This window comes from Bidens hawaiensis, unplaced genomic scaffold, assembly GCF_021521415.1.
Source record: "Bidens hawaiensis isolate Kalapana, Puna unplaced genomic scaffold, B.hawaiensis_p1.1 tig00019324_1, whole genome shotgun sequence".
Lineage (NCBI taxonomy): Eukaryota > Viridiplantae > Streptophyta > Magnoliopsida > Asterales > Asteraceae > Bidens > Bidens hawaiensis.
In genome coordinates this window covers 346,501-365,493 of record NW_027492931.1, presented here as the reverse complement: position 1 = coordinate 365,493, position 18,993 = coordinate 346,501, and positions in this window count along the sequence as shown.

Sequence of the window (18,993 nt, the reverse complement as noted above, 5' to 3'; positions counted from 1 at the left end):
GTTTCGAGAGAAATTGCCCAAAGTTGAACCAAAGTGTCGTTGGAAGACGAACCTCATGACAAGCATCAACCTCTGATCAAGCAAGGAGCCGTGCTTTTGTGAGTAATTCGAATAGAGCACGTCATGATCCAAAGGTGGTATTAAGTATGTTGTAGTTTTAAATCAATAGGCTTCGAAGATATTTTTACGGTCGTCGATAGAAGTTAGTTCCTGTTAACCTCCTATCATTTGGAAAGATACCGATTAGTGAAACTATAGAACCCTATACTGTAGAATCGCTAACGGTAAACCCCTAATGGTTAACTAAATTGTTCGGAATTGTCCTATTATTCTGAACGATTAACCTTTCCTTATTGACCTACGACCAGTAAAGTTAAGAAGTTTTGACGTAATAGTTAGCATGGATTGGCTAACTCAACATGAAGCTGAAATCAAATATGAAAAGAAGATGATTAGAAGCTCTCCTTCGGACGATGAAGCGATTAGATACAGAGAAAAGTGTACGGTATTATGTTACCACTCTAATCTCATCTTGAGATGTTATAATATTTACGACAAGAAGACGGGGTGTATTTAACAAACGCGTTTGCCAAAGTATTTAAAAGAAAACATATAGAAGATATCCCGATGGTACGCGAATTTTCACAAGTTTTCCCAGAAGAACTTCCTGGATTACCGCCAACCCGACAGGTCGAATTCAGAATCGATTTAATGCCTCGAGCTGGCCCTGTTGCTAAAGTACCTTACCGACTTGCACCAACTGAAATGCAAGAATTTTTGGTTAAGGTTTTATACGACCTAGTTAGTCACCATGGGGTGCACCAGTGTTATTTGGGAAATGAAGGACGGAAGTGTTAGGATATGTATTGATTAGGGAGAATTGAATAAAGTGACGATCAAGAATAGGTATTCACTTCTTCGAAGTAAATGATCTGTTTAACCAATTGCAAAGGGCGATTTATTTTTAGAAAACTGGTCTTAGATATAGTTATCACCAAATGAAAAATCCAAGAGGAGGACGTTGCAACAACAGCGTTTCGGACTCGTTACGGCCATTATGAATTCTTAGTTATGCCTTTTCGGGCTAACAAATGCGCCGGCAGCATTCATGGAACTCATGAACCGAGTCTGTAAACTTTATTTTGACAAATTTGTCGGAACATTCATTGATGATATTTTGATATATTCGCAACGTAAAGAAGAGCACGAACGACGTTTAAGGAAAATGGTGGAAGTGTTAAAGCAAGAGGAGTTATACGCGAAGTTTTCGAAATGTGACTTTGAATACAGAAAGCATAATCCCTTGGTCATGTTGTAAAGCAACAAGGATTTCACATAGATCCAAGTGAGATAGAAACCATTAAAATTGGCAGTTCCCCAAGGCGCCAAAGGAAATGCGCCAATTTTTAGGACTAGCCGGAGACTATCAGCAGTTTATTGAAAATTTTTAGCATTACCCAACTCATAATCCTTTGTACGACGCAAATGTACAAATTTTATAGATGATAAGAGACCGCAGTCTCATATTCAACGAAGATGGGTTGAGTTGTTAAGCGATTATGACTGTGACATCCGTCATCACCCCGGCAAGGCTAACGTCGTAGCCGATGCCTTGAGTAGGAAAGATCGGGCTAAGCCATTGTGAGTGCGAGCACCGGGGATGATAGTCCAGTCGAACCTTTCGGACCTGATTCGAGTCGCTCAACGTGAGGCGTAGAAAGAGGAACATTTGGAAAAGGAAGGACTTTACGGCAGTGAGAAGAATTCCGAACAGCGCGTGGACGAAAATCTCTACTTCAAAAATCGGGTTTGGATCCCGACTCTCCATGACCTTCGTGAATTAATCATGGACGAAACGCATAGATCGAAATATTCCATACATCCGGGATCGGATTAGACTATTGATGATACGAATATCTGAAAGGATTTTGTTAATGGCCGAGTTTGGAGAAAGATATGGTTACGTATGTTGGTGAATATTCAAGTTATGCAAGAGATAAGGCTGCATACAACCCTAGGGAACGCCACAATGACAAAAAATTCGCCAATGATAGTGGGAATAAATTACAATGGACTTCGGGACGCAAATTCCCAAGATATATCAAAGGCATGATGTAAATTGGGTAATCGCGGATCGATTAACCAATCCTCGCATTTCATCCCAATCCATGACGATCACCACAATGAATTCTCGCCCAAATTCATGGTGGTGAAATGGTATCTCGTCGTGGAGTACCATTTTCAATGATCTCAGATCGAAATAGTCATTCTACTTCCATTATTGGAAGGCGGGGAAGGAAACAGCGAGAGCTTGAAGCTTTCTATGGGTGAAGTAATTATCACCAATTTGTTAAATTGAAAATGGGCGTCAATCAAGCCATAAGATTTGAATTGATTCAGGAAACAACCAATCGGATTTATAATATTTAAGATAAGTTAAAAGCAGCGTGAGATTGGCAAAGGACTTATGCCAACATTCAAAGGAAACCATTGTCGCTGGAAAGAGGTGACAAGGTATTTTTAAGGCATCACCTTAGAAAGGTGATATGAGGTTTGGCAAAACCGAAAATAGCTCCTTAATATATATTGGACCTCATGAGACTATCTCCATGGTTGGTCATTTAGTTTATCGATTAAAGTACTCCAGGGACTAAGTACTATACATGATGTTTTGCCATGTATACGGATTGAAAAGTACCTAAGCGATGAGGCAACGAAAGTACCAGTAATGGAGGTACTCATAGAAAACATACTTGTTATCATAAATAATTCCGTAGAGATAGTAGACGGGAAAACTAAACAGTTTGGACATACCAAGCTTTATTGATTAAGATTAAGAGGAATTCACAGCGAGGACCAGATTATACCTGGTAACGCGAAGGTGAATTCTGAAGGAAAAACCCCCACCTTTCTCTCGGAAGGGGATAGTGGGCGTGTAAAATTTCGAGGACGAAATTTCTTAACGGGGGGAGAATGTAACGATTCCGACGAAACCCGGTATACCCTAACCGGTAGACAATAGTTACGTCATATTTAATGTCAGGTACATGAATTACCACAGTAATTATACGAGAATACATGGGTCACTGTATTGATTGTACGTGAATATATAATTCATCGTATTAAAGATGCGATTAATCGATTGATAGTTATTGAAAACCCGAACGAATCGAGGGTTCAATTATAAACGATATCTATAATATTTAGTGATTTTACGAAGCATTAATGCTTCGGGATAAGTGAATTAAAGCACAGAAAAAGAATTTCGATTTAATGGTACGTCGGTACGTTAAACGAAACCTTTAATACCAAACCAAGCAAGAGACGATCGATCAAGCCGAAAAAGATGCGCAATAATTAATAATATGAAGTTTTAAGTTAATAAATGTCATGGTTTAAGTTTTTAAAGTTTTTAAATCGGTTTTATATAAATTTCATTTTTAAGCCGAAAAACGACCGTTTTAGCCTCGTTTTAAGCCGAATTAAACATTTAAACGAAAAACGAACTGAACCAGATTATTCAAAACATTATCCGGATTACGAGAATCCAAATGTGTGGATAGAAATGGAGAGGTGGGTCCCACCCCACCCCCCTAAGAGTGCCGATCGGAAATGGGGCCTTCCCCATTCTTTCATTTATTTTTTTTTACACAAACACTCCCAAGTTCTTCAATCCTCTCAAGATTATGATCCAAAACCGAGCTTTTGTAGCAAGAAAACAAGGTAAAGAACCGAGTTAATCACGTGTTCATCTTCGTTTCTTGAGATGGTTTGCAAGAAAATGAGGTTTCAAAGATGAAAACCAATTCTTGCGTGATCAAGTGATGTATACGGGTTATACAAGGGATCTTGGTCCAAGAAAGGAGTTAAACGAAGCAAAAATGAATTTTTACGGTTTAAATCTTTGTTTTTGAATCATAACCGAAACTATAGTGTAAGAGGCTTGATCGTGAGTGTAACTTGCTTGGTATTGTGGTATGTTGGTTGTAGGTTCTGTGTTTAGTGGTAGATAAGGCGGAAAGACGAGTTTGTAGCTTGTAGTGGCGGAAAACGAAAGGTATATTCGGTTATGTTCTGTTTTGGAGTTTTTGGACAGATTGTGGTAGGTTTAGAGTTAGGTCATGAAATTTTACAGGGATGTTCTACACATGAAAATAAGAGTTCTGTGAAGTTTTGGTAATTTTTGGATAAAGGATGAATATTTGGTTAATTTAATGCTCGGTTTTGGCTAAAAATGGTGAAAAATAGTTAAATATCATGAAAAATTCTGGAAAATTTCAGATAATCTTTTCATAATATGTATAAGTCACACACAAAATTGTAGGTCAGTTGGAGAATTCTAAGTAGGCTTTTCGGTTAAACGAGTTCTAGGGTTTTCTTGCTCGGTTTTAGTGAAAATGGCATGTAAAAAGAGATTTTGGTCCTGGAAAAATTACAGAGGACTATGTGGATGGCAGGGGACATCCATGAAAAATTTGGGGTTTTTCTAAGATCGTTTGGTATTTACGACATATTTAGTGTTTAAATGGTGTTTAAAAATTGATAAATAAATTTTAAATATAAAAATTAATTCTGGAAATATTTTTATATAATTTCCCACTGTCAAAAGTGATTTGTGCAAAACTTCAAGATCCGAGATTGAACGGATAATTATTTGTGCAAAAACAAACTTTTAAAGCTTAATACGCATAAACCGGTAAAGTTCGTCTAAACGAACTGACTGGTGTATAAAAACCCTAAAAATGAACTATTTTCATATAATAGACTTAAGCAAGTAAAAATGAATCATCTGAAAATAATTCGGATGATTTGGGTAATTTTAAACGATTTAACAGTTTCCGGTGCGCTAAAAACGGAAACGGGTCTCGCGGCCAAACGGGGCGTCTAAACCGAGCTCTAATTTCACAACTTTAACTAAATTATCAGTCAACAACTATTTTCGGGTCGTGTGTGACCAAACTCATTTTTGGAACGTAAAAACGGATAACCGTGCTAGGCACGCAAAACGAGAAAAACGACTAATAGTAGTTGTGACCATGAAACTCTAAACGATATCACAATCTGAGTCCGGAGAAGTGTATCTGGGTTAACATTGCCCCCAGAACGGGTACAGTGCTGGGTTAACAGTGTCCCCAGATGTACCGGTTAACTTGGTTAAAGTTATATTAATAATGAGTGTATAGTAACGATCGTAGGGATCATATTGCAGATTGGACGTGTTAACTGATAATGATTGTTGTTACCTGCTTGCATGTGCTAAGGTGAGTTTCACGAGCCCCTTTTTCTGAATTGTTTTCAAATATTTTCCCGGGGGCGGAAGCATGTTACTACTGAAATGTTTAAGTACATACTGAACGCATGGATTTGCGTGGATTTATATATATTTTATTGTACGGGAATCGTACGGAAATGTACTAAGATGGTAATTGTCTGAGTTGCTAACATTCTAAGGCCCCGGAACACGAGTGATTAACTGAAAGCCGGTAGAGTGTGGATAGTACTATTGGTCTGACAAACCCAACTGGTCCGGCATGGATTTGCTGATGTTTCCCAGCCAGTTGCACATGTCTATTTTGTTGTTGATATATATTTTGCTATGCAATGTTAGGCATAGCGGTTTGGGGCAGGTCCGTGGGCGGGGGATATGCCACGGGGGTTGTGTGTGATAGTCAGAGGTTTCACTTGTGGGCTCAGCATAATTACATCGTGTTTCTGGGTTAACATTGCCCCCGGAATGAGTACGGTACTGGGTTAACAGTATCCCCAGATAATATTATTTTATGATAATGATTTATCATGATTTACTCGAATTGTGAAACTCACCAACTATTCGTAGTTGACCCGTTTTCTCACATGCTTTTCAGGTACAACTAAGATGAAGTGATTGCTTACGTGCTAAGTGCTTGATGTGTGTAAGATTTGCGTGCGGGATGTTAGGATACATTATAATAAATAGAATTATGTATCGTATTGTATGATGTGTGTATCACCTAGATGGTAATGAAATACGAGATAATGTAATTTTGAAGTATATTAATGCATTCAGTTTTCTTTATAAACAATGTGGTTGATATCAGAGGCGTCTGTTGCATCCCGTTTACGTTTCCGCTGTGGTTGCGGGGTGTTACAGATAAGTACTTTCATGAACTTTCAACTGCCTGGACGCATTAGCTATAACCTTTCTTCGGTGCATCAACACACAACCTAACCCACGATGCGAAGCATCGGTACAAACAACCAAATCCTCGTCACCATCGGGTAGAGCAAGGATTGGATCTTGAGTGAGTCTTTTCTTTAATTCCTCAAAAGCTTCTTCGAAACTTACCCCAACTGAATACTACCGACTTTCGGGTCATACTAGTCAATGGTGCAGCCATCTTGGAGAAGCCTTCGATGAATCTCCTATAATAGCCAGCCAACCCTAAGAAGCTTAGTATATCAGTCAGGTTCTGTGGAGTCTTCCAATTCGTTATCGCCTAAATCTTAGCTGGGTCCATGGTAATCCCTTCAGGATTGATCATGTGACATAGAAACTGCACTTCTCTTAACTAGAATGCGCACTTCGAAAACTTAGCGTACAACTTTTCCTTCTTTAGAGTCTCCAATACCTCTCTAAGATGCTCAGCATGATCAGACTCGTTCTTTGAATAAATCAATATATCGTCAATGAAAACGATAACTGACTTATCCAGCATCGGCCGACACACCCTATTCATCATGTCCATGAATGCTGCGGGAGCATTCATTAGACCAAACAACATCACGAGGAACTCGTAGTGTCCATACCGCGTCCGAAACGCTGTCTTAGGGATGTCTGCCTCCTTCACCTTTTAGTTAATGATAGCTTGATCTGAGATCTATTCAGGAGAACCAACTTGAACCTTGTAGTTGGTCAAACAAATCATCAATCCGTGGCAACGAATATCTATTCTTCACCATAAGCTTGTTCAACTCATGTTAATCTATGCACATTCTCATACTTCCATCCTTCTTCTTAACAAATAACACTGGTGCGCCCCACGGGGACACACTTGGTCTTATAAAACCTTTTTCGAGTAGTTCTTGTAGTTGGGACATCAGTTCTTTCATCTCGGAAGGTGCTAGACGGTAAGGCGCGTTCGCGACGGGCTGGACTCGGGTATTAAATCTATTTGAAATTCTATCTCTCGTTCCTGTGGTCACCCCGGAAGATCCTCAGGGAATACTTCTGGGTAGTCGCACACGATGGGAACATCTTTCATTTCTTTCGTCTCGGCCGTAGCTTTGACAACATACGCCAGGTACTCACCGCATCCTCGCCTTAATAAACCCTCGACTTTTATCATCGAAATGACATTAAGCCCAGAACTTTCCATATCACCATAAACCGTCACCGCACTACCATCCATGGACTTTAACCTTATTCTCCTACTCTTACACACTATCTGAGCTTCAAACTCAGATAACCAATCCATTCCCAAAACCACATCGAACACTCCTAAGGTCATAACATACAAAGTGACAGGGAACTCATGTCCATCTAACTCTATCTTACAGTACTTAATCATTTTCATTATTTTAAACGAGGTGTCACTAGAGGTTTCTACTATAAAAGTTTCATACACTCGGAAACATTTTATTTTAGCTATTTCACTAAATGTCGTAGTTACAAAACTCTTATTCGCACCTGAATCAAACAACACTGAAACGGAAACACCGTTTACTAGAAACGTACCTGTGACAACGTCTGGAATATGTTTGGCTTGTTCTTGAGTCTGCATGTAAGCTCTAGTCCTTGTCCTAGCTTGATCACCATCCTTCTTCCCACTTCCTCCAGCTTCGCCCTCGGTGCATTCCCTAGCAAAGTGACTTGTCTTACCGCACTTGTAACATGCGGACTTTGCGGTACAATCTGGAGCATAATGAACCACCTTCTCGCACTTGTTCGTACCAAAATTGCACTCATCAGCATGACTCTTTCCACACTTATAACAAACGTCAGAATCCTTACCCCATCTGCACTCACCACCGTGCATCTTTCTGCAGGTCTTACACGACCTCTTCTCCCAAACTCTTGGCTGCTTGTTCTTAGGGTTCCACAACTGAGTACTAGGTCGTTTGGCATGATCGACCCACTTCTTATCCTTTTTTTCTTCCACCACCACAACATCATCCACAACCAAGTCATCATAAACCATCTCAGCGAGTTCCACTGCTGAGTCAAAAGTAGCTGGTTTATGTGCCCTGACTAGCGTGCGGACGTTTTGCGGCAGTCCTCTTACATAGCACTTGATCCTCTTAGCTTCAATGTTAACCATGTCCGGTACCAACCTGGACATTCGGTTAAATTCAGTGGTTTACTCACGGTGTGTCATCTTTCCCGCTTTCAAGTTCAGGAACTTCATTTCAGCCATCTACACCTCTGCATCAGCACAAAACCTCTTCATTACCAACTCCTTCAGTTCATCCCATCTCAAAGCTTTAATCTCTTCTCGACTCTTCCTCTGCTCAACTGACTCCCACCTGTACATGCCTCATCACCGAATGATTGAGTAGCATAACCCACAGCTTGGTCGGGACGACATTCGCTAATCCGGATAACCTTGTCCATCGCAGTTATCCATTGGAGAGTAGTGATTGCGTCTCTCAAACCAGTTAGCTTCGGCGGGTCGCAACCTTTTAAGGACTTCTAGTTGCACCCACCTCGGTCTCTCTTCCTATCATCAACCTTTATCGACTTAACCTCACTCGAGTCACCCTTCTCTCTTTCATCATCTTTCTTACCATTCTCTCCTGACCCTTAAACAGTTCTTCCATGGCTTCTAGCAGACCCTTCAGGACTCAAGTTCTTCACAGCAGCAGCTACAGCTTGAACAATGGCTGCTTGAACTGCAGGGTCAAGTTGATACCCTTCGTTGTTGCTCGGGTTTCGCCCAGCTGCGCTTCCTTCTTCCTTTATGTTTGAAGCTGATTCTACAGAAGGTTGTCGAACAATACGTGGCCTGCCACGATGTCCAGTGTGACCTCCTATTCCAACAACTTCCCTAGCTCCAGCCATCGTATTCTGGAAGGGAAAACACAAAAGTCATCACTCAAGGAACTATTTAGTACAATGATAGTAAGGCTAACAGGTAATGATAGTGGCCAGCTGTGATTAGCTTATCACGTTACTCTCCATGTCCTATACACTTCCCTTTGCGAGTCAACTTGTGCTAGTTCTACTTCTAACAGTTAGACAATCAAACAGTTCGTATCATCATATACTCATATCCCTATAAATTAAGCTATCATTCATACATTCTTTATTTAGCAGTTAAGCTAACATCATACCTCATCCTCTAGCAATTAAGCTAGCATTCATTCATCATTCTACTTTACATGTGAAATTAATCATATACTTTACATTTACTTAGCTTGCTTGAGTGACACATGGCTTTCGTGAAATGACATATTCTTTCTTTTCTTACTTAAATCCCATTCTCTGCTTGAGTCTAAGCATGTAGGATGCTTAATTCTCTCGAACTTTGCTCTGATACCAACTTGTAAGGCCCCGTTACCGGTGCCTCACGTTGAACGTTGGATTTACTCATAAACATAGTTCTAAATATCATAATTAAATAAAACTTTCGTGAAATCTTAAAACTTTAATAAACGTTTCAAATTATTGGAAAAACTTGTCTTGATTAACATCTTTTGTCTCTCAAACAAAAACATCATTTAAATAAAAACGTCACAGCTCTTCAGATGCCAGCTTCTTATTCTTTCACCATATGTCCTCCTCAAGCTAGCTGCCACATCCTACTCACCTGTGTGCATACTAAAAGTTAGCTACACTGAGTGAGTTATAGTTAATCAAGTAACATACAATACTTTTACATACTTATACATACGCATCCGAAGATGCATATTATATACTTAACCTGCTTATCTTACTTTCGTACATACATGAGTATATACCTTCTCTCTCTCTTTCTTTCTTTCATTCTTTCCCTTATTCTTTCCTTGCATACTCTACATCTATTCATACTTTACATACTTATATGTTTTAAAGAGCATTACGCCCTACCGCCTCGAGTATTATTAGGGCTCGGTCCCTTTTCTGCCTCGAATATTATTAGGGTCCGGTCCCTTTTATGCCTCGAATATTATTAGGGTTCGGTCCCTTTTCCGCCTCGAGTATTATTAGGGCTCGGTCCCTTTCTTCTGTACCTTGCCATCTTTATATTTGTTCATAACATACATATCATCCACACATTATATATAACATTCATATCTTTATTATAACCCTGACAATACATGCGGTATCCGAAGATCGTTCATGTACCAACAAGCAATCATTCATATCTTTCACATAACATATAAGACAAACACTTACCACTTAAGATAAGTGTATTAACTAATCGCATCGAGTATGCACACAGCCCCGAAAACATAACAAGGATGGGGCTATAAACTCACCTGGATTCTGTTACGTTCTCTATTAATCGTTATCTCTTTCTTTAACTGTGCTCGGCTAACTGTACATTAAATGCATTGATATAATGCTAAATGTTTATGTTTCCCGTGTATATTTTATTTAATATTTTAATTGTTTTTATTCGTTTTTAGTCAAGATTTGTATACTACTAACACTTTTATGTTTCGTAGGTTCCGGGAGTTGATCGTGATCAAAAAGGATGAAAAACGAGCTAAAAAGAGCCGAAACGGAGATCCGGAACCCGTCAGGAAGAGTCAGAATAGAGAACCGGTCAGACCGGGCCGGTCTGACCGCCCCCTTGGTGGAGCACGCCGCGCCGCGCGAAGGGGTGCCCGTATCCCGTCGCGCGACGCCTAGGCAAAGCTGGAGGATTTTTAATTTCGTTTTTTATCACTTGTTGGGCCTTGTTTTGGGTATTTAAACATCTTTAACTTAAACCTGAACATACCCTGAAAGCCACAAGCCGAATTGGAGACTTTTTGGAGCTATCTTAACAGTCTTGTGGTGATTTTGAAGGCAAGAGAACATCCGGTGAAGAGCTAGACGTTTAAGATCGAAGAATACGGATTTTATCGCCTTTAAACTTTCGTTCTTTATTAGTTCACCATGTTTTTAGTTTCTATTACTTTGTTTGATTTAGACTTTAAGATGCTAGGCTAAATTCCATAAACTACCTAGGTCGTGATGAACCTTAGTTCGGTTTTATTTTATTTGGATTTCGTTTCGTTATGGATTTTATGTTCTAACTAAACGGTTGAGTTTGATTTAATTAATGCGTTTGATTGCTTGGTTTTCTTTACTTAAATTTATTGTTTCACATTGACCTTGTTGATTGTTTCATAGGATAGGGTTTTGTTAGGTCATTTACTGTGTGTTCTTGACTAGTTTGTGATTGAATTTGAATAAGATCATAGAAACAATAAAATCAAGTAAACAGATAAAAGTGAACTGCTAGTCTAAAAAGCTGTAAGGTGATAGATTATTGATAGATCTTTGCTTGTCGGGATTACTAGATTTAGTTCTTCGTAAGGAGTCCGTCTAGGTTTGATTGTCAACTTAGTCTATTAAGTTAATTGAGTCTGCTTTGCTATCTTTGAATTCCGCGCTGTAAGGTAGGTTTTCTTCATAAAGATACTTAGACATAAGTTATTAAATAACCGTAATGAAATTTAATTAATAAACTGGTGAGTCTTAAAACTTGTTAGAAATCCATAGGCGTCTTCTTGAAGTTCAAGGGTCATGTTCGGGTTTTCTGTCAAGGGTCTATTTCATGCTCCCAGTTCCATAACTTGAGTTTTCCATTTAATTAATAACCGTAACTTTGGGGATTCTAGCCCAGGTAGTTATCTTCGTCATCTGAATTAATCTAAGTGTTTAATTGTTTATTAGTTTACAATTAATTAGGGTTAAGGTTTATTAATTAATTAACTAGTTTAAGGTTATGATTATGTTTTATTATTATTATATTAATTAGGTTTAGGGTTAAGTATTTTATTATTAGTTTAATAGTTAAGTAATCATTAGCTAATTATTAGTAAGTTAATTAATTTTAGTTAATTATTATTTAGAGTTTTAATTATTAGTATTAAATTCCCCCTAAAATATATTTAATAAATAGTCGTGTCTTGTAGTTGAGTCTTATTTGCTAGTTTCGTAATTTAAAGAGTCTCGTGGGTTCGATATCCGGACTTACTTAGCTATACTAGAGTCAACCGGTTCACTTGCCGGTTAGTAGTTTAAGTTAAGTTTAAGAGTCCAGAATTATTACTTAGTGTCTAGATTAGCTTATTTTTAGTTAATAATTATTTGACTACTTTTAACACATTATGCATGCATCAATATTTGTCCTATTCATATTATTCAAGTTTCAGCCAAAATAGCCAAGTTTGGTCTATTCTAATGGCCTTATAAGGTACGACCTTATATTAGAATACAATTTACTTAGAATATAATTCTACCCTCAAACACTAATGTATTCAAATACAAGGTGTTCAATTACTTTAGTGTTATTTTCTTTTATTTTGTAATCAATTATTCCAACCCTTGGTTAATCTTTCTTTCTTTCTGTCCAATTAGAATACAATCTTGTATTCAATTCATACGGGGTTCAAAGGACATGCAAGCACTTATCTTACCATGTATTCGAATCACCCATGCATTCGAGTCCTCAAGTGTATTTGAATATGTTGTACGCATGCGGGTGTATACATGTATTCAAACCCTTGTTTTGCAATTGAATGCATTTTGTATGCGGGCCTATGCTTGTAATCGAATATACACTTTGTAATTGGATTTACCATTTCATGTGAATACAAACATGTAATCGAGTCTGCATTGTATTCGAGTTACAAGCATGTATCTGAACCCATCATGTAATCGATCTTATGCATTGCATTTTAATGGCTCATTGTAATCGAAATGGTCCATTGTAATCGAATTTATGGACGTAATCGAATCCTTGTATTGTATGTGAATTCCATCAATGTAATCTGGTTCTCATTGTATGCGAATGTACTATATGTAGGCAGATGGTCCATTGTATGAGAGTTTACCCGTGGTATTCGAATGCATCATATGTATGCGAACTTAATATTGTAATCGAACATCGTGTATGTATTCAAAATGTATGTATGTATTCGAGTTCGTCCATGTATACGATTATATTGCATGTATTCGAACTTGTCCTTTTGTATTCGTGTCATATAGGTGTATTCGAATATAAGGCATGTAATCGAGTTTGTATATATATGTATTCAAGCATGGGTATTGCAATCGAACAAGCTGAAAAGTTTGGGTCCGTTTATCACCATTATTAAGACATTTCGTTGCCTTAACACCCTATTATGGTTTGGTATCAACCCATAAATGTTTCCCTAACCGTTTTCGGCCAAAACTTGACCCGTGTAACCATAAAGCTTGGAGCTTTGTGGTTAAAAACGTTCCAAGGCTAGATCTAGGGTTTCTTTATGAGGCGTATATCACCATGAGTTCGTTATGTCCATTTTAAGCATCAAGTTTGCAACTTTCTGATTTATTTAGACTCGATCTACTCTAGGGCTAAGTCTCATGACAAACCGTTCATAAAAACACAACATTTAAGGTTAAAGTACGTACCTTTGCTCGTTTTTAGGCTACGGGTTTGCTATATTATGAACAATAATCTTGTATCTTGTTTGTATATCAAAGATCTAACAAGATATAGCTTGGTTTAGGTCTTGTATTTCTTCTTCTAGCTCATGGCCGTGTATGGAGGTTTGTGTGTGTGTGTGTGTTTTAGAGTGTGTAGGGAATAAGAATTATAAGAATGAGGGTTTTAAGGTTTTAGGGGTGTTTAAGGGAGCATTTATACTCACTTAAGCCCATGGACCTAAGGCCCATCACATCCTCTATTCCATCTTTCCCCACCAAGGTCCGTACTCCTTATTATATTTAATCTTAATTAAATATTAACACACGTTTAACAAACATAAATTTTCTTTATTTATCATTATAAAATTTAGGATGTTACAGTATGTTTTTGTACGTGCATTATTTTTTTTGTTAAGTTCATTTTTTGTTGGAAAAAATTATTTTGTGATATAAATAAAATCAATTTATATATAATTATACAACCATAGATGTAATACATTTTTCTATATACACTATGTATTGCTTTATATGTAACTTAATTATATAGATCATCCCGTGTTACACGTGCTCTAAAGCTAGTTATAAAGTAAAATAATTTATCTAGTTATAAAAATAATTACGCTATAAAAAATCATCCAAATGATTACATATTACAATATAAGGGTTGAGTTCAAACAGAAAGTTTATTTTTTAAGGAAGTAGGAAAAAAGGTATTTTGGTCACCACCTATATTTCAAAAAACCCACTTACTTCACTTAGAGCATTCACATTCAATACATTAAAAATTGTGAGTGAAGTTTTTATATATAATGTAGCGAGTGGTTTAGGGTGTTGTGAGTAAGAGAAAGAGGAATGTAGTGATTGTACTGTATATTTGAAAAGTTGTTGTTCACACCCTATAATTTTTTAATATATTTTGAAAATGGTTGTGAGTGAAGGAAAGGGAAATGGTAATGATAAATATATAAAAAATATTATTTAATTTAAAACGAGAGAGAAAATGTAGTGATTTTTAATGTAATTTTAGATTTAGAGGTAGGGGATTGAATGTGAATGCTCTAACAACCTACATCTTAAAACACTAGATTTAAAAAAAGAAAAAAAAACCATACACCGCCACCACTCCACGGACCACCGCCACCACAACCTGTATCCTATCACCGCCTGCTCGCCGGAAAAGTGCACCCGCCTCCAGATCGTCAGAAAAATGTACCTCATTCTCGCTAGTAAAACACATCCAAACACCGTCGCACCCACCTCTAGCTTGCCACACCAACCATGCCGGAAAAATGTGCTTGTTGCGGTGACCTGCAGTGATATCGGTGGCTGTGGAGTATTGGGTGTGGTGGTGAACTGCGGTGGCTATGATGGTCATAAAGATTGGTTTGGGCCTAGTGATATTGAGATGAGGAAAGGAGCTTGAAAAACACAATGAAATATTGAAATGATTTCCTAAAACATAACGGACTGAAAAGTCTAACATAATAAAATTGATTAAAAAACAATAATGAAATAACACTATCTTAAAACACAATTGTGTTTTTCACATAAAAAAACACTATGTTAAAATACAATATTGTAAAACACAATAACAATAACCTATAACACAATATAAAAACCCGTTATTTTTATTTTTTATTGCAATATGGTACTCAAATTTAAGATAAAAAAACTCGTTATATTATAATGTTTTTTTAAAATGTCGTATAAAAAGTTATGGACGTTTTAAAATAATATGGGAATTGACATATGCCTTGCATTTGAATATGGAAAGGCCTTAACATTATTGTGAAAGAGGAAGACAATGGAAACATTTTTGTGTTTTTTACAATTTTTGGTTTTTTTTATAAAATTTTGAGTTATGATTTTTTTTAATTAATTTTTCATTATTTTTTAGGTTTATTTTTTCTACAAATTCCTCTCATCATTTTCGTTTTTGCCCCCTTTGTATAATAATCTGACCCGTTGTTTTATTTGTATATTAATTATTGTGTATAACTATAGACCTATAGTAAATATTGCGTAGTAATTATTAGGGCTGGCAATTTATACACGGGACACAAATACACGACACGTACACACACGACCTTAACATGTAACATGTAAGGCCTTAACATGTTTCGTGTACTAAACAGGTAAAATACATGTTTACATGTTAAGTACCTGGTTATATATATATATGTATCTATATATATATATAAATGGTATGGTTAACGTAAAAAACAATAGTTTTGTGAGAAGCATAAGAATAGATGTAGACTCTTGGATCTATGATTTGGTGGTTGAGATTGCTAGTTTCTAAAAGTTGTATAGTTTCCTATTTACATGGTATAGTGTCCTATTTAGGTGGTGTAGTTTATTTTAAAGTCTTCTCATACTTCTCACAAAACAATTATTTTTTATTTGAACCATTTTCTATATATATATATATATATAAAAGTTATCCCAAACCCTAAATCCCTAAATATTACCACACTCTGTTTCTCAGCCGTCACCACTCACCACTCAAGAACATTCCCTCTTCGACCTTTTTTTCGCTAAATAGGTTGTCAAATATGTGTTTCTAAATAGCTCTTATCGTGTATACCAGATAGTAACAGGTTTGTGTTCGTGTTCGGGATACAGGTACACAATAAGTTTTCGTGTCGTGTACATGTATACACATTTCGTGTTCGTGTTTTATTGTGTTCGTGTCTTATCGTGTACAGTAGGGGTGTTCATGGTTCAGTTCGAAACCGCGAAACCGTCCAAACCGGTCATCGGTTTGGTTTCACGGTTGGTTTTCTTTCCTAACTTTCGGTTGGTTGGTTTCAATATTTTCAAACCGTAACGAACGGTTTGGTTTACGGTTCATACCCAAAACCAACCGTATAAAACCAGACCGGGCCGTATGATTTAATAATTAATAGTCTAAATATATTATATTATTATATATGTATGCGTACACAAATATACTAATAGACATAATTAAATGAAAATTGTTAATGCTTATAACAAACATTATTATAAATAAAGACCAACAGCAAATAAAAAAATGTGGGCTAAGCCCAATTTAAAACTCAAAACACTTTAATTTATCTTTCAGATTTTCAAATAAGAACCCCGAAATCAATTGTTGTAACGGTATTTGTTATTTTCTGTAAGTTATAAAGAGCTATATAATTACATATCACAAATTATTTTGGGCATTTTGTATAAAACCCCAATAAGCCCAAACCGTGAAACCAAACCGGAACCAAACCGTTACTAACGGTTCGGTTTTGGTTCGGTTTAAGAATTCAACGGTTTGGTTTGGGTTTACGAAAATAAAAAACCGTTACAACCGTTTGGTTACGGTTTGACGTAAAAACCGCGGAAACTGGACTGTGAACACCCCTAGTGTACGGCTATACACGATATGCCAGCCTTAATAGTTATCTTCATCGCATGATTAGCATGACTCAGTTTGTTCAATTGTATAGTTGATTTCACATGATTAATAGGGTTGAATAAGTTCATTTCATGGTTTGTTAGTTTAAATGAATGAGCTCTTAAAATTCCAATTGATTGAGTCAAATCAATGTTCGTCTCTGTTTCAATTGATCACTGTGCTATTTCAATTGATTGAAGTAAGTTATGAGGTTGATCGCTCAAAATTGATTTCGCATGTTGTGTCGAATTAGTTACTTAACTATTGCAAAATCACAATATGTATATGAATTGATCGAGCTCTTGATCGATAACCTGATAATTAAAATTTTCCCATGGAAGGGTTTTTAGTTTTCTTCGATTTGCATGAGTCACATCTTCTTTTTTGTTCGTAGATTATCCAAATCCATTAACTATAAATTATGTATTATATTTTTCGTTTAGACAGAACTTCAATTTGCATCCCTGTGGTTTGTGGTTGCGACCACATTGTGTCTCTCGTTTGAAACATGAACCGGTTGACTCCCTGTGCCCTATGGTTTTTTGGCAGGTCATTATGAGTCCTTCCGTCTATTCCGTCCAGAAAAGGCTAAAATGACGTTTATGCCCTTTTATGACGTTCTTACTGTCTATGTCGTTTTTAAACATGCAGTCTACGTCCCTAAGTCAAAATTCCTCTCTAAATTCAAAAACCAAACAAGTTTAATAATAATTTACATGTTAACCGTCCAATATCATCCATAGTAATCCAAAACACAACATAACATACGCAGATTATATTGCAAACATTCGAAACATAACACAAATAAAATTATATTACGATCACAAACAAAGAAATTGATCAAGTAAAAAGAAACAATGATTAAGGAAAAACCTCAATCAAGAAAAATACACCTTATCCGAAAAAAACCTCGATCAATCCCATTGTTAGACATAATTAAGCATCAATACTATACATATGATCGTCAACACCTGCTTAATTAGTCCCTATTCCCACTGGATGTAAAACACGAGGTTCGAACAAAACCTCTAAATCACCATGATATGCAACGAAAAGTGGGTAGAAGCGATCGTAACCCGATGTCCGGCTACACATGAGTTTACATTAATCAAAGAATTATAAACAGAACTAATCAAGTTGAATCTTATTAACAAACTAATCAGAACGAACTGAATTATATTTTACATTTAATGAACTTTGTTTGGATGGAGGTGGTGATGGCGAACAACATTTTGTGGTTGAAAAGATCGATCAAGATCTGGAATGACGTTGGCAACGGAATAACGAATGGAGGGGTGACGAGATGGAGTGGTGATGACAGCGAACGTCATAACTAGGGTGGAGTGGTGATGGCGGTGTGATGAGTAGAGATGATCGGTGGGAGGGAGGGTGACAACGGCCGGTATGGGTGAAGGAGAAAATGAGGGATGCAAAGTGACGATGGGTTTTGATACAAGGGTAAAAAGACCATATTACCCATCATATTAATGGTGTTAGTAACATATTATATTTTAGACGAAGAGACACATTTGGTCCAGACATAAAACCGCAAGGAGTCAACCGGTTCACTTTTCAACCTACGGATACAATATAGTCCCACTAAACAAACCACCCAAAATATATTTTGTATCCATATGGGACCAATAACTTAGACCATCCGTACTCGAGGAAAGTTGCAGCATTTTTGGCTTAAAACGCCGGAGGCACACCACCCTCCCGGCGTTTTGGACAAAATGTTTACTACAAAACGCGGATCATGGCACAAACTTTAAGAAGAACGCTGTTTGTTGCTGGATATGTTGTTGATGGAACTCAGCTAGCGATCGTTTTTCGATCGGGTTAGGTAGCCGGAGATCCATGTGAGAGGACGAATCGACGAGGATTTCGGTGAGTGGTGACCGGTAAGGGTTTTGTTGGGGGAATGGGAAAATTCCCAAAATAAGCGTTTATGAAAACGTTTTTTTTTTCAGGTTTTAGGTGTCATTTGCAAGAAATTCCC